Source organism: Gossypium arboreum, chromosome 7 (assembly GCF_025698485.1).
Source record: "Gossypium arboreum isolate Shixiya-1 chromosome 7, ASM2569848v2, whole genome shotgun sequence".
NCBI classification, from domain to species: domain Eukaryota; kingdom Viridiplantae; phylum Streptophyta; class Magnoliopsida; order Malvales; family Malvaceae; genus Gossypium; species Gossypium arboreum.
Genome location: NC_069076.1, coordinates 60,810,131 through 60,828,599, shown reverse-complemented (window position 1 = coordinate 60,828,599; position 18,469 = coordinate 60,810,131). Strand labels below are relative to the sequence as shown.

At 41.4% G+C, this 18,469-nt stretch overlaps 1 non-coding gene across 1 annotated transcript; it reads right to left on the bottom strand.

The window, feature by feature from the left end:
- Nucleotides 1-18,149: 18,149 nt before the first annotated feature.
- Nucleotides 18,150-18,256, bottom strand: LOC128295908 (small nucleolar RNA R71). Its single transcript, XR_008286457.1, has one exon. It is a non-coding gene; the product is annotated as a small nucleolar RNA R71 (small nucleolar RNA).
- Between the last annotated feature and the right edge of the window lie 213 nt (nt 18,257-18,469).

Genomic DNA, 18,469 nt, shown 5'->3' with positions numbered 1-18,469 from the left:
AGCCTGACTGGAAATGTCAAATTGGTGGGCAAAACATGTGATCTTGGCTTGTTAACCCCTCGTGTCCGACACCGGCGATGGTCTCGGGTTCGGGGTGTTACAATTTTATTGGTATCAGAGCCATGGTTTAGTCGATTCTAGGACTACCGTGATGTGTTTGGGGTCTAGCTATACATGCCATTAAATGATGAATCGATAGTGTGGTGATTTCGACAATTTGACTTTGTGTTTGTTATAGCAATGGATCCCGATCCCAACCGAAGCGATAGCTGATGATGTGGAGAGTGTGGCGCTGCTCCAGCGCAAGGGACAGCGCCGGCGGACTCTCAACCTATGGCCAGCAATCCGAATGACGAGGCTAGGCAAGCCTTTTATAGTGTGATGAACGAATGGTTTAATCAATACATTCGAACTAACACTACTGTTCCACACCTCCATTCCCGACAAATGCAACCCCAAGACCTACAATACCTCCGGTGGTGACCAAATAAGGTCAAGTAAGCCCCCAATCGATAGGATTCAAAAACATGGGGCCACTGAATTTAAGGCTACGGATGATGGTGATGCCGAAGCGAGCTGAATTTTGGTTGGATAACACTATCCGGTGCTCGATGAGCTATCCTGTACACCCGATGAGTGCTTAAAGTGTACAATCTCCTTGCTACGTGAGTCCGCCTACTATTGGTGGAGTACTCGACTTGTGGTGCCTAGAGAGCAAGTGACTTGGGAATTCTTTCAAACCGAGTTCAAAAAGTATATCATCGAGATTCATCGACCAAAAGCGGAGGGAATTTCTTGATCTTAAGCAAGGTTCTATGTCCGTTACCGACTACGAACGAAAGTTTGTGAGGCTTAGCCAGACGCTGTGAGAATGCATTTCGTCCGAAGCTATTATGTGTAAACGCTTGAGGATGGGCTGAATGATGATATAAGGATGTTTGTTGGCATTCTCGAGATACGAGAGTTCGTAGTACTTGTTGAGCGAGCTTGTAAAGTCAAGAGCTTAGAAAGGAGAAACAAAAAGCTGATGTGGGAACCGGAGAATTCGAAGAGGTCCTCGGAAAGTCTCTTCAACAAGCATCGAAGAGATTTCAAGATGATGCGAGCTGGTCTAGAGGCGTTTGGGCTTTTCTAGACGAGGACGCGATCGACCCCTGTGACCACACGAGTCACTTCGATCGCCATGGTGGAAATGATCGCCGAGAGAGGCGGAGTGTCCACATTGTGGCAAATGGCATTCGGGAGCTGTTGGTTTCGTGATCGCTCCCGCTATAAGTGTGGATCGGCCGACCACTTTATGAAGGATTGCCCGAGGATGCTTGAGCGGAATGTGAGTCGAGTGGAAACTCGGGTGCTACCATCGCCGAGGTAGGCCACCTAGAAATATGGGCAATGTCGATGGCGGTCGAGAGGATCTAGAGATGCTACCATCGATCCGAGGCTCGTGCTCCTGCAAGGACTTATGCCATCTGCCGCGTGAGGATGCCGCCTCTCGGATGTCATTATCGGTACTTTCACTCTTTTCAATACAAATGTGATTGCTTTGATTGACCCCGGTTCTACTCATTCATATATATGTGAAACCTTAGCATCCATAAAGACTTTGCCTATTGAGTCTCTCGAGTTTGTAATTCGGTGTCAAACCCTTGGGTCATTACGTGCTTATCAACAAAGTGTGCAAGAAAAGTCCCCTAGTGTTCCGAGGTTCTTGTTTTCCGGCGGACTTGATGCTTTTGCCGTTCGATGAGTTCGACGTTATTCTTGGTTTGGATTGGTTGACCATGCACGATGCGGTTGTAAATTGCAAGAGCAAGACTATCGATTTGAGGTGCGCGAACAATGAAATAATTCGGGTTGAGTCTACGGACTTAAAGGGTTGCCACCGTAATATCGCCGATGTTGGCCCGTAAATATGTAAGAAAAGGGTGCGAAGCGTACCTTGCGTCGTGCTTTCGATGACAAGGAATCAGAAAAGAAACCCGAATCTGTGCCCGTGGTTTGTGAATACCGGATGTTTTCCCCGAAGAATTGCCGGGTTTACCACCTGTTCGGGAAGTAGAATTTGGCATCGAATTGGTACCTGGTACCACTCCAATTTCGATAGCTCCGTGTCGTATGGCACCAACGAATTAAAGGAGTTGAAAGCTCGGTTGCAAGAATTGGTGGATAGAGGTTTTGCTCGCCGAGTTTTTCGCCTTGGGGTGCGCCAGTGTTGTTCGTGAAGAAGAAGGATGGAACCATGCGGCTGTGCATCGACTATCGTCAGCTTAATAAAGTGACGATAAAGAACAAGTATCCGTTGCCACGTATTGATGACTTGTTCGATCAAGCTGAAGGAGCCTCGGTGTTCTCGAAAATAGATTTGAGATCGGGCTATTATCAATTGCGAATCCGAGATTCGGACGTGCCCAAGACGCCTTGAGCGAGATATGGTCACTATGAGTTCCTAGTGATGCCGTTTGGGCTCACTAATGCCCTCGCGGTATTTATGGATTTAATGAATCGGATCTTTAGACCATATTTGGATCGATTCGTAGTCGTGTTCATTGATGACATCTTGGTCTATTCAAGAAATGAGACCGAACATCTTGAACACTGCGGTTAGTCTTGCAAATTTTACGGGATAAGCAATTATATGCTAAGTTCAAAAGTGTGAGTTACGGTTAGAGAGGTTAGCTTCTTGGGTCATGTGGTATCAGATCGGGTATTCGGTTCGACCGAATAAAATTTCAACCATACTTAATTGGAAGCCTCAGAAATATTACGAGGTCCGGAGCTTTTTGGGGCTTGCTTGGTTATTACCGACGATTTGTAAAAGGATTCTCAACGATAGCCACGCCGATGACGGCTACTCCAAAAGGATGTTAAGTTGAATGGACGGAGAAATGTCAAAAAGTTTCGATCAATCGAAAACTTATCCGATTGAAGCCCCAATTCTAGTGCAACCCGAGTCCGCAGAAAGAGTTTGTCATCTATAGCGATGCCTCCCTACTTGGGTTAGGTTGTGTATTGATGCAAGAGGGTCGAGTTGTGGCCTATGCGTCGAGGCAATTAAAGCCACATGAGAAAAATTATCCGACACATGATCTCGAATTGGCCTCCATCGTGTTCGCCTTAAAGATATGGCGACATTACTTATTTGGTGAAAGGTGCCATGTGTACTTGGATCACAAGAGTCTCAAATATCTGATAACCCAAAGAGACTTAAATCTGCGACAAAGACGTTGGCTCGAGCTGTTAAAGGATTATGAGCTGATCATTGACTATCACCCGGGAAAGGCGAATGTGGTTGCGGATGCCTTGAGTCGTAAATCATTATTCGCTTTACGAGCGATGAACGTGCACTTGTCTGTCCAATCCGATAGTGTGTTAGTAGCTGAATTGAAAGCCAAACCACTGTTGATACATCAAATTCGAGAAGCTCAGAAAGTCGACGACGAGTTGGTTGCAAAACGGGCTGAGTGTGTGCCGAACAAGGACTCGAAATTTCAAATCGATGATGACGATTGTTTGAGGTTCAAAAGTCGTCTGTGTGTTCCAAAGAATTCGGAACTCATTTCGATAATTCTGAATGAAGCCCATTGTAGCCGAATGGCAATCCACCCGGGGAGTACGAAGATGTACAATGATTTGAAACGTCGGTTTTGGTGGCATGGTATGAAGCGAGACATCTCCGACTTTGTTTGAGATGTTTAATATGTCAACAAGTGAAAGAGGAACATCGGTGCCTTGAGATTACTTGACCAATCACGATACCCGAGTGGAAATGGGATCGAGTCACAATGGACTTTGTATCCGGACCGCCATTGTCGCAAAGTAAGAGGATGCGGTTTGGGTCGTGGTAGATAGATTGACTAAGTCGGCCCACTTTATCCCGTCGTCGCACGGATTTTCAATGGACAAACTAGCCGAATTATACGTTTCTCGGTTGTGAGATTACACGGGTGCCTATTTCCATCGTGTCGGATAGAGATCCGAGATTTACCTCGCGATTTTGGAAAAAGTTGCAAGAAGCTTTGGGTACCAAGTTGTATTTCAAAGACCGCCTTTCACCCCAAACCGATGGTCAATCCGAGCGGATAATTCGGATACTTGAGGATATGTTAAGATGTTGCGTCCTCGAGTTTGGTGGTTCATGGGAACGGTATTTGCCGTTGATTGAATTCGCTTATAACAATAGCTTTCAATCAAGTATTAAGATGGCACCCTACGAGGCTTTGTACGGTCGTAAATGCCGTACACCATTGTTTTGGACTGAGCTTGGTGAAAGCAAGATTTTCGGGGTGGATTTGATTAGAGATGCTGAACAGAAAGTGAAAGTAATCCGTGAAAGTCTGAAGATAGCCTCCGATCGTCAGAAATTGTACGCGAATCTGAAGCGTAAGGATATCGAGTATCAGGTGGGTGATAAAGTGTTTCTTAAGGTAACGCCTTGGAAAAAGGTACTCAGATTCGACCGTAAGGGCAAGTTGAGCCCGAGGTTCATTGGGCCATATGAGATATCCGAGCGAGTCGGTCCAGTGGCATATCGTTTGATTTTGCCCCCTGAACTCAAAAAGGTTCACGATGTCTTTCACGTTTCGATGCTTCGACGCTATAGATCCGATCCATCGCACGTGATTAGTCCATCAGAAATTGAAATTCAAGCTAATATGAGTTATGAGGAAGAACCGATTCGTATCCTATCACGATAAGTGAAAGAGTTGCGAAACAAGCGGGTTCCGCTAGTGAAAGTGTTATGGCTCAAGCACGGGATTGAAGAAGCTACTTGGGAGACCGAGAACTCTATGAGAGAGCGATATCCAAACCTATTTACGGTAAGATTTTCGGGACGAAAATCTCTTAAGTGAGGGAGAGTTGTGACACCCTAATGTGACCCTAGTCGGAGAGTGGTTTCGGGACCACGAAACCGAGTCACAAGAATAATTAGGTGTTATATTCCGTGCTTATTGTATGTGGAATTTGTATGCGTAAATATTTCGTGTCTCGATTTTTTATTAATTAGGTGCAAATTTATAAGAAAGGACCCATGTGCTAGGACTTGAAAATGTGATAGGAGTATTTTAAGTGGCCTAATAATGCATGAAGTGAAATAAATGGAGTTGCATGTCAATTATCCCATTTCCTAAGGTGGATGGCGGCCATGACAAATTATGGGCAAGGGGAAACATGTTCCCAACATGTTTTACTAATGGATGATGTTAGAAATAATAAAATAAGAGTATGGAAAAAAAATTAATGTTAGTAGGATGAGAAACAAAAAAAAAAAGTGTTCATCTTTCTCCATAGCCTTGGCCGAATATCCTAAAGAAAGAAAAGAAAAAAATTTGTTCATCTATTTTCACTTCTTGGCCGAAAATACTAAGGAAAAAGGGGGAGGATTTTTGCTTCATGCTTGGGTTGGAAGAGATCTAGAAGGAGATTTGGCTAAGTTTGCATCAAGATTAAGGTATGTATGAGGTTGTGTTAGGAGTTTCATGCATGTTTTGGTTGCTAACTTGATGTGCATGTTAGCCATGGCTCAAATCTTTGTTAAGCCATGGAAATGGTATTTGGCCAAAGTTGTTATGGTGATAAAGCCATTGCATGCTAAGTGTGAAGCTTGATGATGATGCATGCAATGATGGATTGTCTACTCTTGAGTAAGATTTTGAGCTTTCTTTTGTTTTATCATGATTGAAGTTGAAAAGGAGCATGATTGTCATATTCGCCATGATGCATTCATGAGCATGGTTCATGCTTCTTGCATGTTAGTTAAAATTTGTGTTTTGGATGGCTATGGACACCTTGAAATTCGCCATGCTCATATATGTATATATATGTTTGCACATGATGTTTTGGTTATGAAGGAAGTGATGAATAAGTTTGTTTAAAGAAGAAGATGTTGAAGAATAATTGTGAAATTGCAAGCACAATTGGCCTAGCACACATATAAGTGCTTGATGCTATATTATAAGTTTTGAGCCACAATATGCAAAGCATTAACTAGTAAAATGCATGCTGTTTTTGTGAGGTATTAAGTGCATAATTGGCCTCAACATGTACATGAATATTCGCCTTGGGTAGCCTATTGAAGGCCTTAGCATTTCCTTGATGCTCGAATAAATTGTATTGAATTGCTTGATGTAGTATAAAATGTGCATGACCATTGTGTATTCAAGCTAAAGGGTGGCCATATGACCATTTAAACTCCTTGTCATATTCGCCATAAGCTAGCACAATGAGGTTTTAATAAATTGAATTTGTTTGAATTAGCTCAAGAGCTTAGAGGGCCACAATTGGACAAGGGAAGGAGAAAGTGATCGAATAGCGAAAAAGCCGTTCAACAACATCCGAGGTAAGTCCTCAAGAAGTGACCCTACTTGAATTATGTGAAATAAAGTATGGATGTGTATTGATTATTGATTATGTGTGTATGAGTATTTGAATTCTACCGGGCTAAGTCCCAAGGCGAATATGCTTGTGATTATATTTGCGTTTGAGCCTTAGTAACGAAAATGAAATATGTATGTCCAATGATTATTGATGTATGTGTACATGAGAAATTGAATGATATCCGGGCTAAGCCGAAGACAATTATGCTGGAAATTATATCCGGGTTAAGACCAAGGCAATTGTGCAAGTGGCTATATCCGGGCTAAGACCAAGGCATTCGTATGAAGTCATTCTATCCGGGCTAAGACCAAGGCATTTGTGCACATGGTTATATCCGGTTATATTCAAGAATCTTGGGCTGGAGGTGAGTGTTGGTTGCTGTAATAAATTCAATTAGTACACCGAAAAGCCCAAAGAATAAGGTACGTTTATATGTGCATTGGACGATCGACACATTTGAGCAACATTCGCTCAATCGACTAATGAATTTCAGTTATTGACTTGATTGATACTTTGTGAAAGTATATAATGATGAAGTGTGAAGTAAGAATGTGTATTAATGAAATGATGCATTTGGCTATGTGAATGTATTGCTGTAATTAGAGTTGATTATATTCCTTGAGACTTACTAAGCATAAAAATGCTTACCCCGTTACATTGGCTCTCTGTTTTATAGATTTCCCGCGATAGCAATCGGATTCGGGATCAATAAAGTCGAAGTCATCCACACTATCAACGCCTCTATTTTGGTATAAATTTTGTTTGAACTTTGAAATGGCATGTATAGGACTACCCTGTTAGTTTAGAAATGTGGTGATGTATATGTATACGGCCATGCGAAAATGGCTCGTAAAAGGAAGCATGAACTTAGACTATTTGTGGTTTGTATGTATATATTTGGTGTCATGATGTGGCTATGGATTGGAAATGGGAATGTTGGTCACATGATCAGCCATTGGCATGGTTAAAATGATCATATATGAACCTATGTATGGCAAGACTAGTTGGTTCATGGAGACTACCAAATAGGTAAGACCTACCTTAAAAACAGATGCTGCCAGCTGCAGTGACGTGAATGTGAAAAATCACCAAAATTCGTAGGAATGGTATTAAATAGTGAATAAGCTATGTAAATGAACCTTGATGAGTCTATTTTCATATGGAAGAAACGAAATGGTCATAGGAGTTACATGTTAAGAGATATTGAAGCTATTGTGAAACAGGGCCAGAACGGTTTCTGGGTCCCCTGTGGCAACTTTAAAAATTTTCTATAAATTATCCAGAAATAATTAGGAGACATACCTTATATTTACAGATTCCATTTTGAGTCTAGTTTCATTAGAAGCAAACGGCACCAGCATTAAAGCCCTGTACAGAGAGATATTCAAGTTATACCGCGCGAAGGTCAGAGCAGTCGATCCCTGTAACATGGGTGACTTTAACTAATAAACTGTACCAATTGGCCCGACCAAAAATTCTAGAAATAAATCCATGGATGGATATATGAGTCTAAATTCAGGGAAAATTTACGAAACCAGTTTCCGAGTTTTGAAACTCGAGATATGATTTTTAAGGCGAAGGTGACGCAGTCTTCCAGCCTGACTGGAAATGTCAAATTGGTGGGCAAAACATGTGATCTTGGCTTGTTAACCCCTCGTGTCCGACACCGGCGATGGTCTCGGGTTCGGGGTGTTACAATAAGTCCATTGGGACATTCGATTAAGGTAGATAAAATTTTTAGGGCAGTACCGTTAGTGACACAAGATAAAATCTTTGAAGGAGATTTGATGGAGCTGCCATTTCGGGATTTTGATCTTATTTTGGGAATGGATTGGTTAATTAAGCACAAGGCGACGTTGGATTGTGCTGCAAAGAGGATGGTACTAAGAACTGCCGAAGATGAGGAGATAATGGTCATAGGGGAACGAAGGGATTATTTATCCAATGTTGTTTCGGCGTTAAGAGCCGAGAAGTTGATCCGGAAAGGTTGTGAGGCGTACTTGGCCTTTGTAAGTCAAACGGGACTTGAGGAGATAACGGTGGAGTCGGTTAGGACTATTAGGGAATTTCAGGATGTATTCCCAGATGAACTTCCTGGATTACCCCCGAACAGAGAAGTCGAGTTTGGAATCGACTTACTACCTGGAACAGATCCTGTGTCCATTGCGCCTTATCGGATGGCACCAAAGGAGTTGGTAGAATTGAAAGCTCAGATTCAAGAGCTGCTGGATAGAGGGTTTATAAGACCAAGTGTTTCTCCGTGGGGTGCACCGGTGCTGTTCGTAAAGAAGAAAGATGGGACTATGCGAATGTGTATTGACTATCGGCAGTTGAATAAGCTGACTATCAAGAACAAGTATCCGTTACCAAGAATCGATGATCTGTTCGACCAATTAAAAGGAGCCTCGGTGTTTTCTAAGATCGACCTTCGGTCGGGATATCATCAATTAAGAGTTAAAGAGGGGGATATTTATAAGACGGCGTTCAGGACTCGATACGGACATTACGAGTTTCTGGTAATGCCATTTGGGTTGACTAATGCACCGCATTCATGGATTTGATGAATCGGTGTTCCAACCATACTTGGATCGGTTCGTAGTCGCTTTTATTGACGATATCTTGGTGTATTCGAAGCGGAGGAGAAGCATGATGAGCATCTTCGTGTAGTACTGCAAGTGTTAAGGGAGAAGCAACTTTATGCAAAGTTTAGTAAGTGCGAGTTTTGGCTGAAGGAAGTTACCTTCTTGGGGCATGTTGTGTCTGCTGAAGGGATCAAGGTGGACCCTCGAAAGATTGAAGCCATTTTGGAATGGAAGCCACCGAAGTCGATAATGAAATTGAAGTTTTCGGGGTTGGCGTGTTATTATCGGAGATTCGTGGAAGGATTTTCGTGATGGAAGCACCGTTAATCTAAACTTATAAGGAAGGAGCACCTTTTGTTTGGACGGATAAGCGACAAGAGGCTTTTGAGAAGTTGAAGAAGGTTTTGACTGAAGCGCCAAGATTGATTCACCAGAGGTGGTAAGGATTTCACTTGTGTGCAATGATGCGTCACATGTAGGTTTGGGCTGCGTGTTGATGCAAGAGGGTAAAGTGGTCGCTTATGCTTCACGACGACTTAAGCCACATGAGGTGAACTACCCTACGCATGACTTGGAATTGGCGTGTAATCTTTGCACTTAAGATATGGAGGCATTACGTATGGAGAGAAATGCATCATCTATACAGATCACAAGAGTCTTAAGTACTTGCGACTCAAAAGGAGCTGAATCTTAGGCGTGAAGGTGGATAGAGTTGTTAAAGGACTATGACTGTTCAATTGAGTACCACCTGTAAGGCGAATGTCGTGGTGATCGCTAAGTCGAAGAGTAGGCGGAATTAAAGGCGATGTTTGCTCGTCTAAGTTTGTATCTTGACGGAGTTTGTTGGTAGAGTTACTGGTGAGACCGACTTGGGTAGAAACAGATTAAGAAGCAACAGTTGGAGGACGAGTCGTTGGTTGCTCGGTTTGGCAAGTTGAGAAGGGAGAATCGACTTTGGGTTAAATAGTGAGGGAGTTCTTTGTTTTCGAGGAAGAATTTGTATGCGAAAGACTCCAACTTGAGATTGATGATTTTGAAAGAGGCACATAATGGACCTTGTGCTATGCATCCGGGAGGGAGTAAGTTGTATCGAGACTTGCGAGAGCAATATTGGTGGCCCGGGCTTAGCGAAGTGACCGAATTTGTTGGGAGATGTTTGACATGTCAACAAGTGAAGGTCGAGCATCAACTACCTTCGGATTATTACTGTAGGTAAAGATACCACTTTGGAAGTGGGAAAGGGTAACTATGGACTTTGTAAGTGGGTTGCCGTTGACACCTTCTAAGAAGGATTCGGTTTGGGTGATTGTGGATAGACTCACGAAATCTGCTCATTTCATACCGTCCGAACCGATTACTCACTTGAAGTTGGCGGATTGTATGTGGCGGAAATAGTACTGTTGCATGGTGTGCCAAGATCGATAATTTCGCATCGAGACCCAAGGTTTACATCTCGATTTTGGCGAAGTTGCATGAGGCATTGGGAACGCGATTGGATTTCAAGATCGGCTTTTCACCCTCGATCGGATGGGCGATCGAGAGGGTTATTCAGATTTTAGAGGATATGTTGAGGGGTTGTGCTATTTAGTTTAGAGGCAGCTGGGAGGACCATTTGCCCTTAGCGGAGTTCGCGTATAACAATAGTTACCAAGCAAGTATTCAGATGGCTCCATATGAGGCACTATATGGGCGAAGGTGTCGCTCGCCTACTTGTTGGGCAGAATTGGAGGAAAGGCAAATACTTGGACTAGAGTTGGTGGCAGATATTGAAGACAAGATTAAGGTAATCAGGAAGAGGTTAAAAGAGGCGGCGGATCGACAAAAGTCTTATGCCGATCTGAAGCGTAAGGATATTGAATATGCGGTAGGAGACATGGTCTTTTTGAAAGTTTCGTCTTGGAAGAAGATCTTGAGATTTGGTAAGAAGGGTAAGTTGAGCCCACAGTTTATTGGGCCTTACCGAATCATTAAGCGGATAGGGCCGGTGGCTTATCAGCTAGAGTTACCTCCAGAACTGGATTGCATTCACGATGTCTTCCATGTGTCCATGCTAAGGCGATATCGTTCGACCCAACTCATATCGTGCGATTGCGTAAATTGAGGTACAATGGGATTTGACCTTTGAAGAGGAACCTGTGCAAATACTTGATCGTGATGTCAAAGTGTTGAGAAGGAGATCATTCCCGTTGGTGAAGGTACTTTGGAGGAACCATGGCAAGGAAGAAGCTACTTTGGAGACCGAAGAGGCAATGCATCAATGATAGACCTCAACTGTTTGGACGGAGTAAATTTCGAGGCGAAATTTCTTTAAGGAGGGTAGAGTTGTAACATCCTCGATTTTCGGGTTTTTATGATTCTTGATATTTTAAGTAAATTTCTAAAATCTGGTAGGTGATGATGGAATTCATAATTTGGGTGTGTAAATGGGCTTATGGAAGGCCCATGAGTTGGCCAAAACCTGTGGAATTTTTAAATTTTGGACTTAGGAGTTAGGGGTTACGCTAGGTGCCCTTATATTAAGTTGTGGGTAAAGTGTATCACAAAAGATCCTCCGCAAAGTGGCTAAGTGACGCCACTAGGGAGCTTTAAAGGTGGCATGTAAGTGTTGGGGAAGACACAGGATCGATTCCTGTGTTGGCAAATAGGAGTATTGATTTTTGTGCGGGAAGGGTAAGTGTTGGAACCCGAGTGGATTCTCGTAAGAGGAGAGAGTTGGATCAAGTCAAATGCATAAATTAAGGAGGGATAAGGGAGAGATTTTAGGGATGTGATATGGAGATAGAGTTGGCGAATAAGGGAGTTTGGAGGGGGATTTTCGGCGAGGGGTATTAGGTTAGTAATTTGGCATTAGGGTCTTAGTTGTGCCGATTTTGTTCTTTGGTGTGTAGCTTTTCTCTCTTTCTTTTCCAGCCGAATCTACCTTCTTTCTACTCAATTTTCTTCCTTTTCTTTCTTTCAAATCAGCCCACTATTTCCTTTCATTCACCATTGTTTTCCTTATCTCTATTTTTGCCAAGTGCATAAAAAGCCGAATCGATGAAGATAGGGGTGCCGATTCTTTGTGACCAGCAACCTTTTCTTCCTTCTCAATAGTTGGCGTTCGATTCCCTTACCTTTTAGGCATCTGGATTCAAGAGGAGAAAGACTGTGGTAAGTGTTCAAACTCTAAACAATTCCTAGTGTAGCTTTGGCCAAAAGCCGAAACTCCAAGTTTAGGGAGATGGCCGAATGTGGCCATAGACTCTATGGGGTCTTCTTTTAATATTTTTGGTTTATTTATTGAAGGAGCAGCAAGGTGTAGTGTCGATTTGGAGTAGCTTGGATCGCTGGAGTAGCTAGGCCTACTCATCAATCGCGACAAAGGTAAGGTGCCTAAGGCCATTAGGGATGGTGGCCGAATGTGTAAGTGTTAATATTGGAAAGTTCTTAATTTGGTTCAATTATTGCGAGCTGATCTATTTAACAATTGATTATAGGAGAAATCATGTAGGAGATCTCGTCAAGGAATATCGCAAATCAGGTGTGTAACGAACCCTTTCATAGCTTAAAGCGATAAGATGCCAAAAAGAAATGCCGAAATTCTGGCATTTCGAGGACTTGTGAGCAAGTGAACGCTCACTAGTTAGTTAGAATCGATGAGACGGTGATCGAGAACGATGGAAACGGTAAGAATGTGATTTTTGGCGTTCTTGGTAAGTTGGGCCTCAGGGGGCGAAGTGGGGCCCATTGGGCTTTCGGGCCCATTTGGGTAAAATTGGTAGAAAACGAAATCATTAAATTGCATGATAAGACCGTTAAAACCGTTATGGAATATAGGCTAAGTGGGCCTAGATGATGAAATTGGCTAAGTAGGGCCCATTAGGGTTTTAGGCCCAATAACTCGATTTCGCTAAAATGGGCCGAATCACTGTTTGCACCCATAGATTGTTAGTAATCATTAATGAACATGGAAACCCTAATTTTGGTAAAATTACGAGATTACCCTTATAATATGAAAATGACCGTTTTGCCCCTAGGTAAAATGACCATTATACCCCTAGGGTTTATGTATGATTTTAATACATGGGATTTTGATAAATATGGTATGTATGAAATGCACATGAAATGTATGATATGCATATGATATGTATGATATGCACATGAGGTAATCATAAATGCATTGGGTTGGGTTTTATATGGATGGAGGAAGTGAAAAGGGCTTATGCCCTGCTTATCAAAAGGGCTTATGCCCCGCTTATCAAAAGGGCTTATGCCCTGCTTATCAAAAGGGCTTATGCCCTGATTATTGAAAGGGCTTTTGCCCGATTATTAAAAGAGGCTAGGCCTCCAAGATATGATAAAGCACTATCTTTGCCAATGGAGAGTTTGGCGGGGTGGGTCGAGTTAATCCCACATGGTGTGTTGGTTGGTACGGGTGGAGAGTAGCGGATGGTGGGTTGAGTAGTCTCCCAAATGGGTTGCATTCTTTCATTGAAATTATATGTGACATTGAAATGGGCCTAAGGGCCATACCGTTTCTGATAAAGGCTTGCCCAAGAATATGAAATATGAAAAGGCTTCGCCCAAGATTATGAAATATGAAATATGAAAAGGGCTACTGCCCAGGCATGATTGAGATTGGATTTGGGCTTAGACCCAACAGTCGTTATTGTTTTGGGCTCGAAAGGGCTTGTTGCACATGAGTTTCCAAACTCACCCTCCTTTCCTTAACCTTGCAGTGAGCCTTGATGTGGGGACTTGGGCGGAGGGATTCAGAGTGGCCACGGTGATCGTCTTGGGCTTTAAATAAAGTGTTGGTTTCCATTTAATTTCCTTTAACTATTATTTATTTTTGGGTTGTAATAAGGCCAATTTTAACTTTTCTTTCATTTCTTTTCGGGATTATTTTAATTTTAATAACTTTAAAAATTGGTTAATAATTATTCAAATAGGCTAGACTTAGGACGTGTTTTCAAAATGATACTTGTTTTCAAAATATCTCAACACCACGATTAATCGATTTATCAAAGACGTCCACTTAAACAAATTTAAACTCGATATAACAAAGTGTGGCTATGGTTGTGGGCATGTCTAGGATTGGATCCAATTAAAGAGCTTGGTACTTAAGCAGCCTTCATGGCTCACCTTCTCTGTCTCGGATACCTACCTGGTGCCCAGCTTCCATACACTTTGTTAACTCAATAAAATGTATGGTTTTAAAACACTAAAACGGAACGTGGGTTTTCAAATCCAATGTGGCACGTCAGATTCGGCCATAACGTCTGGGCCGGGTTTGGGGTGTTACAGGCCCGACCTTTAGGAGCGGGCCATTGCATTGACTGGGCTTTGTCGAACAAGTCTAGTTGGCTATCGCGATCCGGGCTCTTCTTACCACTGACCCTTGGGAGCTGTTTTTCAGGATTATCGAGTTGACATACCTTGAGCTTACGATGGAACTATGCTCAACGTTCCGTCTTCAAACCGTAATGACAAGGTACGATGATCCCGAAATGGTTCAATTTCGCCTAGGCGAATTAGTCCGCCAGCTAAGTGTCCCATATTTTGGTGTTGCACTAGGCTTATTTACGAAGGAGTTCAGGGAGGAGAATTAACTACATGCTCTCAATCGCCACATACATTTCTCTCTCTCGAAGTGCTGGCACACTTTGGTCCCTAGCACGACCTCGTACAATCTTAGCTAGTCCAAGGCATTAGTTCTTTCACCATCCCTGAGGTACTTACATGCTATTTTAGCTCATACGATTACAGGGAGGTGTGAGAGCATTGGTGTCGTCAACACCCATAACGTCTACTTCTTATGGTGCATGTCACAAGGCATGTCATCGACCTAGCCTATTTCATCGCCCTTGCGATTCAGCACCAGACGGAGTGGCATCAGAAGGGGGTAATCTCCATTGGCCCCTACATGGCTCGACTGGCGTGACACTTCGAGCTCTTTAACACCCCGACCTAAGAATGATCCCTCACCCTCATCGGCCAGATGTCTCCACAAGGCATCTCGAGCATGCTTAGCATGGATGATAGAGAGGCACCGAGGAACCTACCCTCCCCAGTATCGTCTCACTCAATCTACCGAGGAGGAAGCTTACGAGGACATTACTGATGATGTCCCCTCACAGCACGAGGACCCACCGACTCAGCCACCACCACCCTCTCGTCCAGTTCATGTAGCGGCTTCATATGCTGATATCTCTGAGTGCCTCACTCGATTCGAGCAGCAGTGATTTCAACGATTTGACAATATTGATGCTACTCTACAGCAAATTTGTTAGCACATCCACATCTCATCGCCAGTCCCACCTCGCGAACCATCCAGCGATGAAGATGTTTAGAAACATTTATTTATTATTTTATGTTTTTAATTTTTATTGAAACTACTTTTTATTTTTATTGTTTATTTTAGTATATTTTAGAATTTTATTTTTAATTATCAATTTCGGTTTTTCTTTATGAGTAATTATTCTTCCTAATATCCCCTAAAAAGTTCTTGATTTTATCACAGTTATATAGAGCTCTTAAGCTCATCATTGCATAGGAACTACAACTCCACCGGGAAAGGTTCTCCACGACTGCTGGAAACACAAAAATTTATATACTTTTTCATACCCTTTTTAACTTAAAACCAGGCTATTCCAGTTAAATTCTTGCCAAAAAATAATTAATTATTATAAAATAATTAAATTATGTTAAAAATATTAACATTATGAATTTTAATTAATTTTATAGTTAATTTTGATTAAATTTGGTTATTTTTGACAGAATTACACAATTGGAGAAAAAGGGCCCGATGAACACTACGAGAAGAACAAAATCGAGAGTAATTTGAAGTATCGAGGCCAATTAATTTCCAGCCCAATACGGTCCAGAAATGTGTACTAATTCATAATTAAATTAATTTTAATTTATTTCCTATTTAATTTAGGTTAAATGAATTAATTTTAATTAATTATGAAGAAAGGGCCTAGTGAACCGCACTGGTTGAACCGAATGGAGTGAGCCGAACCAGCCACTAATTGGGCTGACCAGAACTGTCCATTGGCTGACCCAAATCAGAAAATTAGCTGAAAAATATGCTTGTAAAAAGGCCCTTGAAAAACCTCCAAATTATGTTCAAACCCCACCTTTATTTTAGGCTTTGTAGATTTGCCCCAGCCTATTTTTAGCAAGGTTGAAAGCTTCAACCTTGCCATGTGTGTGGCCGGCCATGGGAGGGCTATCTTGGCTGCTGAATTTGCTACTTTTAGCAGCCCTCTTCAGCTATAAAAGCCACCCTATGCTGCCCATTTCAAAGCATCCCACAACATCCCTCATTCCACAACATTCTCTCATCCTCTCTTCACTTCTCTCAAAGTTTCCTCTCAATTTTTCCATCCCATTTTCCCTTCCTATTGTGCCAATTTCCTCTCTTGAGAAAGAGGTGTTCTTCAGCCATCTTGAGCAGCAATCAAGGATTCATAAAAGCCTTCCTCGGCGAAGACAACGGAGACTAAGAATGGAGCAACAGCCAAGCTGCTGATAAACACTGGATTTGCTTTCTGTTCCCTTTCTTTTTGATTTATGTTGTTTTTATGATGAGCATATCTATGAAAAATATTTTTGTTGAAATGGTTATTTTAATCAATTTATCTTGAATTTAATTTGTGTTGGGTTGATTATATTTTGCCTACTTGAATTATTAAATTAGTGTTTATACTGTTATAGGCCTCAGTGAAATGCTTGATTAAGTAAAATCATGCTTAGGTTATCTGGCATTATAATTGTTTAGATAACTAAAGAATTAATTGCTTAAACGGATTGAAATTGCAATTAATGGACTCAACACTTAATCAGTGCATGTTTAATTCTTCTAAGGTAACTAAAAATTAAATCAGCATTGTATTTGGCGATACATATGCCTTGCATAACTTGCAAGATTTTTGTGATTAAATTGTTTCAAGGTATGGCTACTTTGTTACTTCACATAATCTTTTACATGTTTATTAAGTTGAATTAATTGGTTGAATCGACATAGGAATATGAGAAAGATAATTTAATTCAATAAGTATGTATGTGTGATAGCATGTTTACTTTATTAAATCTGTTTAGTCGGTTGAATTGGCATAGGGTTATATTCAAGAGATAAATGGAATTCTTTTAAATAGTAAATATGTTCATAAGTTAGCAAATTACTGGGTTGCCATGAATTTATTCATAACAGCATAAGCACGAATTTAATATTTCTAAGTTAAAAAGGTACAATTAATCCAACACAATTATGTCATCTTGATTAAATCTTAATTGAAATCGTGCACTAGAACTCTTTTATTTTATTTAAATTGTTTGCTTAGTTTTAAAATCTTAGCTTATAAGTCACTCTTTTCAAACCAAAATTATTTTTACCTCACCAAAGTGTTTAAATTAATTTCATAAATATTGCTTTTTACAGTCCCTGTGGGTACGATAACTCGATATTTACTTGCCACCTTATTACTTGTTACGATTGTGTACACTTGCACATTTCCACCATTCCAAGTTTTTGGCGCCATCTCTGGGGACTATTTTAAAAAAAAACATTATTTGTGATTTTATTTTTACATTTTGGTTCTTTTATTTTCTTGTTCGATTTTACTTACTTAATTAATTCTTCTCTGATTATTTCAGGTGTTTATGAGTATTGAATGAATTATCGACTTACTCCCAGTGGACCCTGAAATAGAAAGAACCTTTCACCAACGAAGAAGACAAGCGAACCAGAGAAGGATCGAAGAGATGAATTTCGAGAATATCAATCAAGGAAACAGAGCAAACCTTGCTCAAAATCCTATCCTTATTGCTGATGATAGGGATAGAGCTTTACGACAATATGCCGTGCTAGTTTTTAATGACCTTAATCCAGGTATTAGAAGACCCAAGATCGAGGCACAACAATTCGGGTTGAAGCCAGTTATGTTCCAGATGCTTCAGACAGTGGGCCAGTTCAGTGGAATGCCTACTGAAGATCCTCATCTTCATTTAAGACTGTTTATGGAGGTGAGCGACTCTTTCAAGCTAGCCGAAGTACTCGAAGATGCATTATGATTAAAACTGTTCCCATACTCGCTGAGGGACAAAGCTCGAGCCTAGTTAAACTCACTACCACCGAACTCGATTTCTACATGGCAGGAGTTAGCAGAGAGATTTCTTGTGAAGTATTTCCCGCCTAGCAAGATTGTTAAGCTGAGAAATGAGATTACTACTTTCCAACAAATGGATGATGAGTTTTTGTATGAGGCATGGGAAAGATTCAAAGAGTTATTACGAAAGTGCCCTCATCACGGAATTTCGCATTGCATCCAACTTGAGACATTTTACAATGGTCTCAATGCTCACACAAGGATGGTAGTAGATGCTTCTGCTAACGGTGCTATCTTATCTAAGTCTTACAATGAGGCTTATGAAATGATCGAGAGGATCGCCAGTAACAATTATCAATGGCCAACCAATCGAGCAACGTTAGGAAGATGAGCTGTCGGAATCCATGAAGTGGACGCCCT